The following is a 17,106-nucleotide window of genomic DNA, read 5'->3' on the forward strand; positions in this document are numbered from 1 at the left end:
CAAAGAGAAACTGTTAGTGCAAACACTCAAAAGGTCAAGCTCTAAATAAACAGAGAGACAGAGTGATGAAAGGGGTTAGTTGTTATTAATGAAGCTGAGATGATCACAAGTCAAAAAAAGCAAGGCAGCAATGAAGACAGAGAGCTATGAGCACGCTAGAAATTTTGGCAAGATCACATACGAAGATACAAAAAGCAAAAGTTACATTCCCTAGCCTGAGATGTAACATGCCCCCAAAAATCCTTCTTTGCTTTTCCCTGGGATTTTCATCTACTTTTCAGCTACTTTTACTCCCTTTAGGAGGATTAATGACTGGTTTTGCACTAGAAATGAGTACCACCTATCCCCACATAAATACTGTACTCATTCTAAGGCAAAGGATGAAAACAAATCTAACTTGCACCTACTACACAAACCTTGTTTTATCTTCATGCCTGAACAGGATTTCCTTCCAAATCAGATGCACACTTTTTCCTGACACATAATACCAGTAAAAAATGGTGTATAGCTCACATTAAAAGAAATCTCTACAATTAAGAAAAAAAAAAGCAACCAACCAACCAACCAAAAAAGACAATGGCAACATTAGACAAAAGATAATTGTAGAAAATATTCAGGGAAACTTTGATGATGTAAACCCTGTCCAAAGCTTTTCTGTTTTATTGGTGTTTACTTTTGGGACTTGCTTGTTTACCAGTCATGTGGCAGCATTACATTGACTATAAATATGTACTTTACAGAAAATGCAGAGCTGTAGAAGTTACAGATCAGTTCTTGGCTCTGAGGTGAAATTTAAATCTGATTATGAATCCCAGTTAAGGACTGGCCTCCTTAGAATGAGCTAAGCCCCAAACATCAGCACAGTCAAAATCTGGCTCTACAGTTTGTAGCTTGACCCTAGGTAAACCTCAAACAGAACCATTTGTGGTTCAAAATAAACAAACAGAAAGAATCCCTTGATGTTTCTGAGTCATCACATTGCATTATTTCAATTTTCAAAGGCGGATTTGTCTCAGTTGGTCAGAGAGCTTTTGGTGGGATCAGTAAGTGCTTCATGGCTCAAAGGTGAAATGGCATCAAGGACACCACTTGTACGGAGGGAAGACCTACGTGAAAACAGCCGCAAGTTCACACCATGCTGAGCCTCACGTGCAAGGCTGCAAGTGCCTATTTGCCAGGCCCTCGCTCGCTGAGAACAAGGAGAACACTTTGGACATTCCTGTGAATATTAAACATTTGCTAAAAGGACAGGATGAAGTCTTCCCTCACACATGAGTACCACCTCTCCGTGCCATCTCACGCTGTGCTGTACATCTTGTCCTCCTCCTGCTGGCACCCATCCAGGACAGTGTAATTAGAGGACACATGGCGTGACAAGAGCAAACAATACGGCAAATACGCACAGATCAGCTGCCCCAGCTGCACAAGTGCCAGTGTCCCAGCACAAGCGAACAAAGGTGCTCAGCAAAGCCAGCAGCCCCCTAGACACTGAACGACAGCAGGAAACTCTCTAAAGCAAAGACTGGGACCAAAACAGCTCATGCGCTGACGGGAAAATCAGCAGGTCTCCCAAGATGCTGATCCGTGTATGTGGCACCAGCAGATTTGCAAACAACCCAGACAAAGAGAGCAATGCATGTATGCAATGGCCTTCCACAAAATGGGAGACTGCAGAAACTGGTGAGTCAACAATCTCTTGGCTTTGGGAAAAATGTGAAGAAAGGAAGGAGTGCTGATATTAGAGATCAGGGTGCTGAGGAGACAGGAAAGGAAATAGCAACGAACTGCTGGAACTCACTGCTGTAAGAAATAACCAGGGCCCACACAGCTGGGTCAACAAAGCATCAAACACGATGGAACCTGGCCCTGGTCTTGACCTGTCGCCTCTAGGTTAAAACATGTTCGTGTTAAAACATGAACAGCAAGGGAGGCAAATGCTGAAGGTCAACCCTGCAAGGTGCCCGACGCTTTCAACAGAAGCCAGCCAGCTGCACAAATTCATTCTTATATGTTAGAAGATGCAAGGGAGATGTAGAGTGAGGAGAAGTGAATTTGTACATTCATGAATCAGCAAGTACTAATGTGTGTTGTGGTGGCAAGAGAGTGAGAACAGGGAGACATCAAATAAGCAGGGTTGACTATGCCTTGAGCTACACTCAAAGCCATTCTTTTGGTTTGCTCTTTCAGTGCCGTCCACAGGATGACATTCGGGCTTGCTACATCGACAGGCTGTCCTAGTCTTTGGATTAAGACAGGGCTAAACTTAAATGCTCTGTGGACAGTGCTGTCCCCTAATAAACCACACAACCAAATGATTGATTGAGATAACGTTTTTCGAAAGGCGGCTGGTGACCGCTGGCTGTCCCCTTTCCCTCGCACTCTGAAATAAGCAGACAAGGCAGCTGCGCTCTGATGTGCAAACACACACACGCAAACCCATCCATGTTTGCTTTGCTCCCTTGCCCCGTGCCTGTGCATCCCAGCCAGCGTGGCAATGTCATTCTGTAGCACCACCTGAAAGATCCCAACTCCAGATCCTGGCCTCAGCTCACCTGTGGTGCCCAGCAGCTCCCAGGAGGACACCCAGACATGCCCATTTCCCTCAGAGCTGCTGACAACCCAACGCAGCAGGAACAGAGGAAAACTGAAAGACCCACTGAAACTTGGATTTGGCGGTTTGGATGGCCTCACACAGCAACCCTCAGACCTGACAGGTGCCATCACAACTTCTCCTTTTAAGAGGAAGCACAGACCGCTGCATGTCAAAACCTCTGGGTTCACTTCCCCACTTCAGCACCAACTCACTCTCTGGACTTGGGCATGTTAATTAACCCAAGCAAGGTCTGGTTTCCCTGTCTGCATGATGACCACCAACTATTCAGAGGCATTCTTACAGTCCTTCGCTGCTTGCACATAGAAATCTCCCTTGTAGGCAGATTCAGGGATCCCATCACAGTCCCTAGGAAAGAAGAATGAGCCACCCGAATCACACATGCCTGGGGCAAGCCGGCCTGTGCGGGGAAATCAGCGTGGAACAGCTCATCCACAGTAATCCTCAGGGGAAAGGGAGGTCATACAGGGTCCAAGCCATCAAACCAAGCTGGCAAACTCTCTGATCAGAGTGTGCTAAAGGCTGACGTTAGGCCACTTACACTAACCCATGTTTTTGTTGAAAACAACTCACTGCCCATGTTCAGCTGACGGCCATAAGTTGCAGTCCTCAGCATCAGCACTTTGAATTTCTTGGATAGGAGGCACAAAAGCAGAAGAAATCATGGGTGATCACAGGTGAATGGCCAACACCAAGAACATGGGTAGAGTTCTAGAGGTGCAATTACCCAGCTGATACTTGCCCACATACATGCCCGTGCACGTGGTTGTTAATATTGCACAGCAAACCCCAGACTCAACGTATGTCATACAGTTGCCAGGTTGCTTCCTTTTGTGAGGTAGGTTTTTATATTCATTCTTGTAGTCCCCTGATTTATGAGTCCTCATGGTTTTCCCAGCACTCCAATCTCTTGGGCTCCTGCCAATCTAAATCTATCCAGTGGCAATCACATAGGTCTGAGGAAAGCTACACACCTTTGCCGAGGAATCAGTCTCTTGCAATTCAAGTGAAAAATCAGTCCTGGGGAAGAATGCCATCTACAGAACAGCTGAGGCAGATATGAGATGGTATAAAACCATCAGCAATAAACTCTCATCAGCAAAAGCTCAGTGTCTGCCTTGCTCACTGTCATCACAATGCTCTGGACCTTGTATATTGAACCTCATACACAGACATTGTATATATTCATCACTGAGGAGGAGTGAACAGCTGCCTCTTGTGCACAGTGTAAAAAAAGCAGGAAAAAAACTCTCTCCAAGAAAAATAGGATGTAAGATACAGAGAAATCCTTCTGGGAAAAATCAGGAGTAGAGGGCTTGGAAATAAAGCTTAAGAGGAGACACAGATCTGCAAAAATGGCCCAAGTGTTCAATATTATTCCTGCTTTGTATCTGTGAGGATGCATGTTCATAACCAACCCTTCCTGACACCTATCTTTGCACTCTATCTATACTGCCAACAGCCCTTTCTGATCAGGCCCACATCCCTGGTGGTGTCAGTGCACAAGCAACCCAAATCAGTCACATCCCACTCTGAGAGGTAGAGGAAACCTCCCCAGAAATGGACGGGTATCCACTGTGGGGTGTCATTTACTTGAGCTGTTCTGTTACCTCATTCCTTTTCCTCCTTCTTTACAACTCACACATGGATACCTTGTTACATGGGAAGTAAAATCTCTGTTTGCTCAGAATTAATGTCTCACGGAAGAAAGTATGGAAAAAAGCTAAGGATAGTATACACCAGTCCAAGCTTTCCTACAAATGAGCAAGTATAAAGTGGCAATTCCCCTAAAGCTAACCATAAAGTCACTGTAACACTACAATTAGGTTCAATGTGTAATTGATTTAGGCAGGCAAGAAGTAACAGAATAGAAGAGGCTACTCTATGATTTACTCAGTCTCCTAGTTGTTGCTTGAGCACCCCAGATGACAAACACTGTGTTAACCTCTGATCTATAGTCCCAGCTGTTATTTAATCAACACAGCTGCTCCAAAGTTAATACAGCTATACCGACATCACTCTGGTCCAACGTACATGCCACAAAACGGTAACCTGCATGTTACAACTCAATTGCCTTCATAGGATAGATCAAACTCACTGTTAAAATATTATTCTATACGTATTCTGTATCTGGACTTCATATCTACGGTGTTGTATCTGCTGCACCTTTTTTGGATGTCTGCATGTTTCCATTCCTGGCTTCTCGTTTCATAAACTTGCAACAGCTGGAATTACTGTACAGAGATAGCCTGACTCCAGCTGCAGAACAGCTCCTTTCATAAATGGGTTTGTTTTACATCCTTCTAAAACCAAATGGGGCATAACGTGGCCACCAAACATCCAATGAGCCATCCCAGCTCGAACACCAAAGAAAACTGGTTGAACACTCCTGAACACTGGGCAACAACATTAATACTCTTCCTCAGCTCCCACATTCTTTTCATCTGGTTCACCATAAAGCACGCAGATGCTTCAGTAACAGAACAGTCCAGGACCCTAGTAGTCATGCCTGATCTCACTGGCCTTTCCTCACACTTGGCAACAAAATAAAACAGGGACTTCTGCCACAGCGAGACACTGTCTATTCCCGCTCTAAGCACACACTCAGCAGATGAGAGAGTGGGCCACATTCATCCTAAATCCCACCAAAGCCCTTAGATCCAGACAAGGTCAGAACACTGCATTGTTCCTCAAGGTTAGCACATATATACCTCACTGTCCTAAAGCTAACTCCTCTTTAAAACCACATGACTTGGTTAATTAATTCCCTCTGAGGCAACCTTTTCATCTCCTCAGCACAGGTACCCAGCTACCCCTCTGTCACTGCATCAAGACGCAGACCGATGGAGGAGAAAGCCATGTGGCTGCCACCCAGGTGAGCCCGGCTGAGTTACCTTCTCCCTCTGGGAGTATGGGGAGATGACCATAACAGCAGAATATTGCCATATGCCTTTCAAAGACTTTGTGAAGAATTTAGTTAAGATTCATAAGAGGGCTTTGAAAATATAAAACACTACATAAATGCGAAAAGGTAACTGTTTTTAATAGCCACAGATTTGAGAGAGGTCTTTTCTTCCTTTCCATACAAAAGTGCAGAAATATCCTTCATTGCAAATAACCACTGTGCCTGCTGTGAGAGGCTTTGCACATGATTTCAATTGCCTTTCACATAGAAAATAAGAATAATACTTTGCATTTATAGACTTTAAAACTACTTTGCAGACAATCAAGTCTCAAAACCCCCGCTGTGATACAGGAGGCAAACATTATACCTGTTTTACAGAGGAAACTAAGAGGGAAAAAGGTTAAACTCCCTAGCCTAGATCCAGAAAGGCGACATAGGAGAAATCAGCCATGCTAGCAAGGCCTATCTAGATGGACACTTGCTCTTCTTCATACACAGGCAACTCTTTTGCTCCCAAACTTCTCTACAGCAGGGCATACAGACTACATGGCAATAGTGGCCACAGCATTTATCTGTATTACCAGCATATTTAATCTCCTATAGATACTTCTGTTGACCACAGAGGGTGCCTGGAATTGCATGTGGCCACTTATTCCATTTCCTAGCATGTGTGGCACTAGAGAAGTTGTTGACAACTAAAAGTTAACCAAACATTTATTTTTAGAACCTAAGTCCGACGTTACAGTGTCTGGACTCGTAACTACCCATTTCTCTGACATTACGCTGAGCTACCACATGAGAAAATTGCTAGAATGATAGCATTTCCAGGGCATACTGAGTCACTGTCCAACATCTAAAATGGGAAATAAAATAATTTCTCAGAAACTGTCAGCACAGTGGGAGGCAAGGTTTGCAGGAACTCAGCTTGTGTAGAAGAATTCAGGTTTCTAGTCTAAAACAGGTCCCTCGGCACTGAACACACTTTTTTTTTAATTTCCTGATGACAGAAAAACAATTAGGTCCCATGGTATTGATTTCTTGGCATTATCTAGTATTTAGAACAATTATTAAGCAACACTAGCAAAATTATAATGGTGATAACCAGGGAGCAGCTGCAGCACTATGTAGACTCAAAAGCATGTATCATGTTTTGCTTTGATCTGATCCATGCTAGGGATGTGCTAGGGATGGTCCCTGCCTGGAGGTTCGTTCTGTCCAGTCCCTGGAGAAAGCTGCCCATGAACCTCATTACCCCCTACAGCAGAAATTCCCAGCCCAACTGAGACCACCTTGGCTTGCCTCCTCAATGGCCCATGGGGAATACTAACGTGCAAGAGTAGGAAAGTCCCCAGGGCAGTGGTTTTCTGCCTCTTTTAATTTGCATACCATTTTTTTTTCTCCCTTGGACCTGCAGACCCCTACATAATGAATTCAGACTTCTGACAACAGGCTTTCATAGATCAGGGAGAAGTAGAGCTCAGAAGTAATTTGCTGACGCTTGGGATTTGCAAGGTGAAAGCCACCAATCTACTGTGCAGGTACGGGATAGCCTGTCCTCCAGAGAAGCCACTATGGTCCCACAGTTAATGATTAACTTCTAAATGGAAGCAGCAGGGTTGATGAGGATTTATGACTGCATATCCTTTGTATCCTTTTTAAAAGCAGAAACAGATGTTTCCAACCACTACAAACTTCCATTCCACAAATCTCTTGCTCTGGCTGTTACCTTGGGGCAGTGACTTCCAAAAGCTGAATTAAAAAACAAACAAATTAATTGTTTTACTGGAAGGCTTGGAAAAGAGTCTGGGGCAGAGAGTCAGAGGCTGAACGCATTCCCTCACACAGCAGTGTGCTTGCTCAGAAGGCAGGAGACAGCACGTGCAAATCCTGTTCTGATGCTGCTTTTTTTGCTGGTCATCAGGTTCTTCAAGACTGTCAGTTCAACTGGAGAAGAGCCCTGGAAAGTATTCCGCTTCGTCAGCGACGTGGTCTCAAGTATAAACCCCATCACCTCCATCAAAGTAATGCTTTTGCTCCATTAATTTAAATTTCTAAACAAACACCAGACCCTACCAACCTGTTTAATGGTGAAGAAGTTAATTTTATCTGAGGTGTTCGAGTTTTCCTCTGCTTTTCTCTCCCACTTTCAATTGATGCCATCTTGATTTAAAAAAAAACAAAAGGATCAGGAGCATTTTTGAGTGCTGCCTGCAGATGTGCATTTGTAATGTTTTAACTAACAGAAGGGAAAAAAGTTAATTTTGCTAGCAGCCTGCTGTGATATAAATAAAAATAATAGGTACATTCACAGATTTTGAATTTTTTACAGCCACTGCTGCAAGAAGCAATTTTAATTTATAACCACGGAGTCTTGCAAAACATATAACGAAGACATAATAAAATGGAATGTTTATCCTGTGGCTCCCATTAGACCTCTTCCGTTTGATGGTTGTAACTAATGACTTGTTTTTCCACTTTTGTATTGGAAGCCTTATTATTGTGCTGCACAGAGCATACCTTATTTGATTTTCCTAGCAATGCCTGCACCTCTTGCTGAAGCCTGCAATTAGATGCTTATGAAATAATATTAAAAAGCTGCATAATCTTGTCTGTGGTCAAAAATTAAAAAAAAAAAAAAAAGAAGCCAGCAACAAACCAGCCCTGTTTGTGTAATATTATGCGGAGTACAATAGACCAATGTTCACGCCAGTGCATGTGTCCTTTTGACTAGCCACTTCTATCTGACAACCTTTTTTTGGCAACAGAACACATTGTACTTTTTGGATAACTGACTGTGGAATACAACATTGTTTATTCAAAAGCGGGTCACACAGAACTGAGCTTCCAGTTGTCTTTATCCTTTTACCTTTCTTATCTTCATGCTGTTTAAATTTATGCTGAATTTCTTCTAATTACACATACGGTTTTAAATGCTGTGCCGTATTTATTCACCAGAAGGTGACCTGATGGTGAAAGGATAAAGAAAGATGGGTGGGAAGCTGAACTCAGATTTGAAAACTATATTTGGACATATTTATTGGTGAGCAATCTCACAAAGAAACAAACACAAGCACACGCATTTCCAACATCCTCTGTTCTCTACAGGGCCACGTTTGCCTGCAATACATCTGTGTTGTTTCTTTGTACTTAAAATCTACTGGAAAGACTCATTCACCACTAGCTCAGTGGTCTCAAAAGTCAACAGCAGTAAAAGCCCCAATTTTAAGTTTAAGCCTCGAGGGACAAGCACCCTCAGGGGAAACAATGTGGAAACACGTAGCAGTTATATTAAAAATCTCGATTATGGGAAATGCAGTTAGGGAAATGTGTTCAGGAGAGAGGTTTAACTGAAGTATTCAAATGAGGCTGTGCAAGAACTGAGGTGTTTCTAAAGCATGTTCTTGGGACGCAGCCTGGAGGAAGAGCGGTCACAAAGTAAGTGTTGCTTAACAGGAGGGAGCAAGGACTTTGGTGCGGCAAAGGAAACAGAAAAGCCGCCCTCTAACACAAGCTGGAGAAGGAGGTGCAGGACATCTCTCTGGTTCAGATCATCAGACCAGAGGAACACGATAGTCACCTGGGACTTCAAGTGTGCAAGATACTCATGAAACCAAGTTTTACAAGAGCACAAATGTTACAGGGAACTTCTTCTTGAAAGATTTCTCCTGTCATCTGACTCAGACTGAAAAATAAAACCCAGGGGGCTTCCTGGTGACAGCCTAGAAGGAATCCATCAGTGGCACATACACAGCAGGAGCTTCTTTGGCCACTTGTGCAATTTATTCCCCTGAAAAAGCCATGAGTTTTCACTTGAAGCTTTCACACAGTAACAACAGAAAAGAAGGTGATTCATTTAATGAGCGACCAGCTCTCACGAAGCTGGAGGAAACCCCTGGAAAAAGTATCCTTCAGGTGCTGGTAACAGAGTCTAACTAGGCAACAACAGGATCATAGCTCAGGTGTGGTTCCATTTTACTGATGACTAAAGTAATCCTAATACGTCAGTTGAAGTTACTGCCAATTCATTTGAGGAAATTTTGTTTGTTTGTTTAGAAAAAGATTTAATTGGGGAGGATGAGTGATACTGACAGTAACAATAATTCTTCTGTCTGTGCTGGTGCTAAACCACGCGGTGGAAAATCCTTGCTAATGCTAGATTGATCAGCTAACACACAGCAGCTCCGCTCTTCTAATTTGTTTTCTGTAGCTGACTTCAGACAGCACATTTCAACCCAGACTATTCTGAGGATCCATGTAAAATTAAGTCACTGCCCTGTTAGTGTGGCTAAACAGGCATATGAATGCTACTCTGCTACAAGCAAGACACAGTTCATCTGATATTTTTTCAGGCAGAGAGAATACACTGCATCTGGAACAAAGAAGAAAATGTGATTGGAAAGTTTAGAGCCCTTAAATTAATTCCCTAGACAAAAAGTCGAGGCACCGTATTCATAATATCATGTTATGTAACTTGCTCTGGAGCCAGGCAGCTACTAAGTAAAATACTATGAGTTATAAAAACAAAATATTGTTGTGAAAACAATTTTACAACTTTATAATTCACTATTATTTTCATTTAAGAACAAAACTGGCAGTATAATTGCAGATTCTGTTTGCCTCGCAGGAGTTCTTTCAGCTTGTGATAGGAAACCTCTTCTTCTTCTTTTTTTTAAACTTTTTTTTTCCAAAGTCTGTTATTTAATTTACTATATTGTGTTTCTTTATAGTTATCCAGAGGTGAATCCTAACAGGGACCCCACTATGTGTGGGCCTAAGTTAGTTTAGTACCAGAATATTTATGATCAGTAAACCTAACCATATATTCTAAATTATTTCTTACCATTACTCTTGGAGGAAAAAACATTACATCAGCAGCCATCACAGACTATTTTCTGCTCTTTATAACTGAATATCTATTTTAGGTGGGATCCTACACAGCTTGCACTGTTCACTATGCACCATGACCACTTCCTAACTTGGCTGCTTATAGAAGTACTAGGCTCAAGAGTCTAGTTGTAGACAACCATGCCTACCAATGGAGAAATGAATCATCTTTGAAACTGTGCACAGCTCCCTACACAAAGTGGTGCTTTAGCAACATAGCATTACTGTAATATGTGTACTTGTGCCATTAAGAACTGGATGAAGACCACAAATATGCTTCACAGAGGTCAGTGAAAGAGGCCCAAAGAGTTTCACACCAACAGGGCAGCCAGAGCCCTTCTCACCTCGAACAGACGAGCCACCCAATGACACCGAGAAGCTCCTCGCTCTCCCCAGCTCTCCTAATTGATTGGGGCCTAAGCTTGGGCAAGTTTCCCTACTCACTCATGTCCTAGCTTCATTGTAATAAACCTGACAATAACACAGAGGTTATTTGATAGAAGAACAGCTTCACCACGTGCTCTGGTGCCTTGGCTTTGGAAGAATTACTATGTGGTTGGACTCAAGTGAATTTTAAAACGGAAACAGCTCCTCCAGTAATCAGCAGCATCATCACACTCAACAGTCAGCATATGCCTGCGAATAAAGTGGCACTCACTTTTATGGGTGCTGCTTTCTGAACTGCAAGCTGTAAACCAGTAGCAAGGCCAAGTGTCCTTGCCTCATCGTGCTACAGACCAGGCTGCCCACCAAGGACCCTAGCCCAGCCAACCCCAGGGTTCAGTTAAGCACTATTGCTCAAAAACCACACAGCCTCCTCATCAGATGTTCCTTTCCACCTATAGGTAAATACACGCTCACTACATTTTATGGCCTCAGATACAAAATGCTCATCTGTTACACTGTAAGATGATCTGGCAGTTTTTGTCAAGGTGGACATTTGGTTATGAAGAGTTAAACAGCACAGAAACAGCCCTTAATTAACTTCAAGGTTGCCCCATGCCTTATCATGTATGGAGGCATTGTCCTCAGCTTATTTTAAGAAGGAGCAAGAAAGAACATCCAGGTATTATGCCAAAAGCCTCTTTCTCAATTATTCCTTTTACATTACTAACCCATTGTGGCTGAGTACAGGGTAAAGCTGCAAAAGCTGCATCCTGAAGCCGTAAATTTAAGTTGGTTTCTCAGTATATGCTGACCTGACTTACTCCTGTAACTGCAGGCTCCCTGTTATCTTTAACTTCAAGGTAATTGTTTGGCAACTCGTTGTTTCTCTGTTTCAGGAAAGCACCTCAAATATATGATTCCTAAGAGACAAATCTGATTAATTGCTCTGTCGTCAGCTGGTTCCTGCTAGTATATGTAGTGCTTAAATAATACAAATATAATACAAAGAACAAACAGTAAAGTTCTGAAACAAAAATGTTAAACATATTTCAAGCTGAGAATTGGGCTCTTTCAAAAGTTTAGGGTATAAACCAGACTGTGTTGGATTCCTGCAGCCAGGATAAGCACGCCATGCTCAAAACACCTCTTTGCACTATTGCCAGAACCTTTTCACCCGAAAATCCTGAAGAACTCCACACAGATTTTGATGCAGAGATTTATAATATCTTGAAGAGGAAAAAAGTCATTCTCAATGCCACAGAGTACCACCGAGTCCTAACTCTGAGCTTCTCATCTCATCGCTAGACACCACTGCCTTCTTCCCCTCCTCCTCATTTTAACAGCATTTAATTTAATCCACCCAGAAGCTAGGACGGAGTCAGCAGATGAAATACAGCTAGTGCTGCTTAGAATTCGGAATTACTGTTTTGTGAAGAATGTCAACATTTTGACATTTGTTGCTATTCTCAGGGTAGAAAGGAACAGCATATTCATCTCAAAATTTTGAAATGTCACGTTGAAATCACAAATTCACTCTGAATTTTGAAATTTCACCTTTTATTTCATTTTACATTAGCCTTCTGTCTTTTTTAATTCATTAAATGCCAAAGTAGAATATTCTAAATAAGCTTTTTTCATTTTACTTGGTTTTGCTTTATTTCAGCATTTTAAAACTATAGGAAGCCACTGTCTCACACTAATAGAAAACCAACTTCAGCCATCATTTTGCACAGTCTCTGAATCCCATTGAGCGGAAATTTTTGATACGTGACTTTTGGGCAGAGGACACTTGGGCAGAGATATGAGATTCTGGGGGAGAAGACACTCAGGGGGAAGCAGGCAATGGACAGCAAGCATCCTGCTTTTCTCCACAAGCAAAAAGCAACACTGAGAAAGAATATATCCCTGTGACAGCAGGAGGGAATCTGACAGATTGCATTTATTCATCTGCAGAGAACAAAAAATTCCTAGTCACTAGATTAACAGCAAACAGCAAGAGCATTAGTCTCAGTTCAAACGCAAGTGCCGGAGGTATCTACTTTATGTGAGTGATGGCAGACTGTAAAAATTATTAAACCAGTACAAGAGAAGTGCATCAGTCATGGCAAAGAACACTGGTGAGCAGATGTTTCGGAGGCAAAGATGAAACTTCCAAGCGAATGTCTCCATCGCAGGTATTAAATCAGTGGAAAAACTGACAAAAGCTGTGTAAAATGAGAAAACAGCAAGCCGTCACAGTCCTCTTTTGGGCACTACAAGTTTCATGAGACCGTGTCGATGCTGGTTGCAGCAGGCAGCAAAGAAACGCCACCTCCAGCAGTGCGGAAACGATGCGGTGGTTGAGGTCTGCTAATCATGAGCGGTCACCACCACCTAAACCATGCCAAAAGCATAAGCTGCATCGTTAATTTTACCTCCCGATTTCCAGCTGTCTCCCCATTTAATTTCCAGGGCACTCACCCAGAACAGCGCACAACGCTGAAGGGCTGTCTGAAGAGGAGGTCATGCTCCACACGCACCCATGCCTGTATATATGTAAATGGAGACAACGGGACTCATGGCTGGTGGGGGCTAAGCACGTTAGGGAACCTGTACACTTGTGCCATGTTAGTGGGAACAGACACAGCTACCAAAGCAACACCGCTCCCTTACTCCTTTCAGCAAATCTGCACCAAAGGAACATGGATTGCCTGCTGTAGGTGACCCTGCTTTGACAGGGAGGTTGGACTAGATGACCCACAGAGGTCCCTTCCAACCCCTAACATTCTGTGATTCTGTGATTTGGATGCTATACTAAATCAGAGCTACAAGATACTTATGTCCTCCCCAAATTGGCAGACTGCTCTCAAGAGATCAATGCTTTTGTTAAGATTTCCACCACTCTGGATCAAGACCACAAGCTGTCTCAAGTGATTTCAGTGGCACCCCGTCTGGATGCTGAAAATTTGCAGGTCCCTTTGAGAGGGAATGTGGTTCCCCAGGGCTGTGAGTAGATTCAGAAAGAGGAAGGAGAATACAAGGGATTCGAGATCTAGGAAGAACAGACCTCCCAGGTGTCCACAGTGGCCACCTCTCAAATACACCAGGAGCCACATGAGGTCCCTGAAAGGTCCACAAAGCCATCTGGGAGACATGCAACAGCGTCTCAAAAACACTCCAACATGACCAAAACCAGTGAAAAGACCTAGACCTATTTGGAGATATGAGAGTTTGACAAGGGCGTTTTAATCAGTGCAGCACAGAAACACTTAATGACAGCTGAGCTGGTCAGTGGTGGGAGTTTCATCAACTCCATTTTGGCAACAGGGCAAACCTGCAGGAATTCTCCATGTCAGAAACCGGCTTTGCCACTTTTGTTTTCTACTGTGGACATCTTGGTGCCAGAAATCAGCGTACTTAACGAGTCGCCCTGGTCTTGTTCTCTCTGGCCTTCAGGAGGGAAGAAGCTAAGAGAGAAGCTTCAGGTTTTGACTTGGTCTTGAGCGGGCACAGCACCACTGCCAACGAGGCCGAGAGGAGCCAGTCACATCACACGTTTCTGCGATGGTCTCATAACTCCACTCTTGCTCCTACAGAAACCCCCACCACCTACCACCCAGAGGAGAAAGCTCCTGAGGCTTTTGGCCAGGAATGCCCTTGAAGCACATGAAGGTTTAAATGAGGACATGCACTACACCAATTCATTTCCTAAGTAGGACTTGGGCATTAACGCTAGACGGGGTGCTACAAAAGACTAAAATGCACAGAGGTTTCGCATGCATGAGTCTCACTTCCATAAGTGGCCCTAGGACAGAATGCAACACAGCGTTGTGTGTGAGTAAAACTCATTGTTCTCAGTGGGCTTTAACAACCAGTACAGATTATTTGCTGTTCCCATACCATTCCAGATTTATTTCGGATCAGCAACAACTTCAACACGATTAGTACACAGCAAAAAACACAGAGCCACAGTACCATGAACCTATTCCTAGCCGGAATGCAAAATAGAAGCATTCTTTCTTATTTTTTTTACCCTTTAAAAACCCTAAACAAATTTAATGAAAAACTTCATCTCTCACATTGATGGAACATGGTATGTATTAGAATTAAGGGCCATGAACTTCTAATCTGAGATGGATTTGTTACAAGATCCTTAATATTTTGCACACAAAGTGCGTTCAGAATTAAGAATGCATTTTTTTGAACACATTTAGAAATTGGTTTATTTTTTAAGATCATTCCCTTGCAAGAAGAAAAATTCCTAAAGGTCTTCTTACATTTTAAGTGATACATGTAAGTGCCTGCTTCTTACACCAGCTTCTCAAATCAAGTTCCTTAACTGAAAGGCCTCAAACCAGCCTTGAAAAAGCAAAACACAACAAAATGCAGAAGCCAGTTACGTTTAAGAAAATATATTAAAATTCACATTGTAGCCAACAAGTCAAATTACAGTGACAATTCTGCCTATCAGATATCTGGCTCTAATACAGCCTTCCTTTTTTTCCCTTTAAATAAAATAATTCCAAAAGTTGATTTTATGAATGAGTTCATCTGCAGAGGAAGGGAACAGCATGTGGTAAAACTGGACAACACTACTTCATTGGTAAAGCACACAGCGTTTCACTACTGAGCATTTCCTCTTAGACTGTAAGCTCACCTTCAGTTCTTCACCAATTAAACTACGTATGTAGCAAAGCAGCCATCAAGCAGAGTCTGCCACCAATATGTTAGAGAAGAGCTGTAAGTTCAAAAGTGAGGTAGATAATAATGCAGATATTTAGCAGGCTGGAAGGGAATGACAGTTTGGGAGGATTTATCAGGGAGCAGATAATACTCTGTTTTGCAGAAGAACTGAAATTATTTTTAGAGAGATACATATGAAGTATTTCTGCACGTGAATTTGCAAATGCCACGTGCACGCACACACAAACATATATATACAAAAATATATATATGCATACATGAAACCCCAAACTTGAGCTAAATTAAATTGTCCCTTCAGCTTTGTAATGCAAATGAGACTAACAGGCTTGTGCTGTTTGTGGTTCGAGATGATTTGCGTCTCCATAGAGATGCTGACTGAAGTTTTAAAATTTTTTATATATATAAGCTTACTTGTATCTATAAAAGACTAAATATGGATCTGCTGTGCCTCAGCATTTCCTCAGTGACTCCACTGGAACCACAACGACCTACACCAGCTAAGGCTATGTGCAAATTCTATGTGTTTCACTACTTTCCAATCTAAGCTCTATACCAAGTACCTGCAGAGCCGGTACTGGTATTGCTTCTCTCCCCAGTCCGAGCTTCTTGGTAAGGAAGTGGAAGAAAAGAGAAAAAGGAGTTTCTTAGCTGCTATTAGATAATATTTCAGGGACTTTTGTAATTCGTTGCCCTCTCTAAACGGCCTGGAGAAACACCTTTGACTTCAAAAGTTCCCACTGTCAGGAAATCTGGAATTCGGGGAAAACAGTCTGTGTGCTTCCAGTGAAGGAAACGCCAAAAGGACAGACTTTCTGTTACATGTCAGAAGACTTTTCCCTTTTCCCCGTAAGCACTCGCAAGCTGAAGGGCCGCGACAGGCTGAGACGAGCCAGGGTGGGCCTGGGCAGCGATGGGGTCACCATCTCCCCGCCTGGGCTCGGTCATCCTCACCCTCTGGTGGAGCCTAAGCCCGTGATACACTACAAGGACCCCACAAAGCTAAGGCTCCTGTTCACCCCCCAGAGCCATGTTAGAGATGGCCACCAGCAGAAGTGACAAAAGCCAGTCAGGGCCAAAGTTTGGGCAAAGAAACCAGGCAGACTGGTTGAACTTTGTATTCCAAATCAGCTTCGCTTTATGAGGTCTGGGTACTGGTTCAAGTGGATGGAGGCCACCCGCTGTACCATCACCCGAGAGGAAAATCAGAGCTGAGCTCTGTGGGAACTCATCTCCATGTGGTTTCAGCGATAGGTGATTTTTGAACAGTGACATGCCAGAGGTCAACCTCTGTCATCGCTCTGAAACACAATCAAAACCAGCCCCCCACGTACCTCCCATCTGCCTGGGCAGAGGCAGGATCCATCCGATGAACCAGACGTGCCCACCGCACACGGAGCAGCAGCTCACACCCAACCTCTCATTTGATCTTAGGAGGGCTCGGAAGGGCAGGCCCGTGGGCAGCGATGCTGCAGGGAGGGTCGACCAGCGAGCTCCTCGGGTGCCAGCGTGTCAAAGGGACGAAACCGCCCTCCCGCCCGCGGGGTGACACCGCGCCTCTGCACATGGCCGTCTCGCCCTTTGGGGCCGATGGTGTTTCTAAGCCCCCACAAAAGTCTCCCTTCAAACCACATGAGAG

The 17,106-nt window shown here is 43.3% G+C and overlaps 1 protein-coding gene across 7 annotated transcripts in view; it reads right to left on the reverse strand.

The window, feature by feature from the left end:
* Positions 1-17,106, reverse strand: part of LPP (LIM domain containing preferred translocation partner in lipoma) — a 355,991-nt gene that overhangs the window by 117,428 nt on the left and 221,457 nt on the right. The window lies entirely within an intron of this gene.

The sequence above is a fragment of the Opisthocomus hoazin genome, chromosome 4 (genome assembly GCF_030867145.1).
Source record: "Opisthocomus hoazin isolate bOpiHoa1 chromosome 4, bOpiHoa1.hap1, whole genome shotgun sequence".
Classification (NCBI taxonomy): Eukaryota; Metazoa; Chordata; class Aves; order Opisthocomiformes; family Opisthocomidae; genus Opisthocomus; species Opisthocomus hoazin.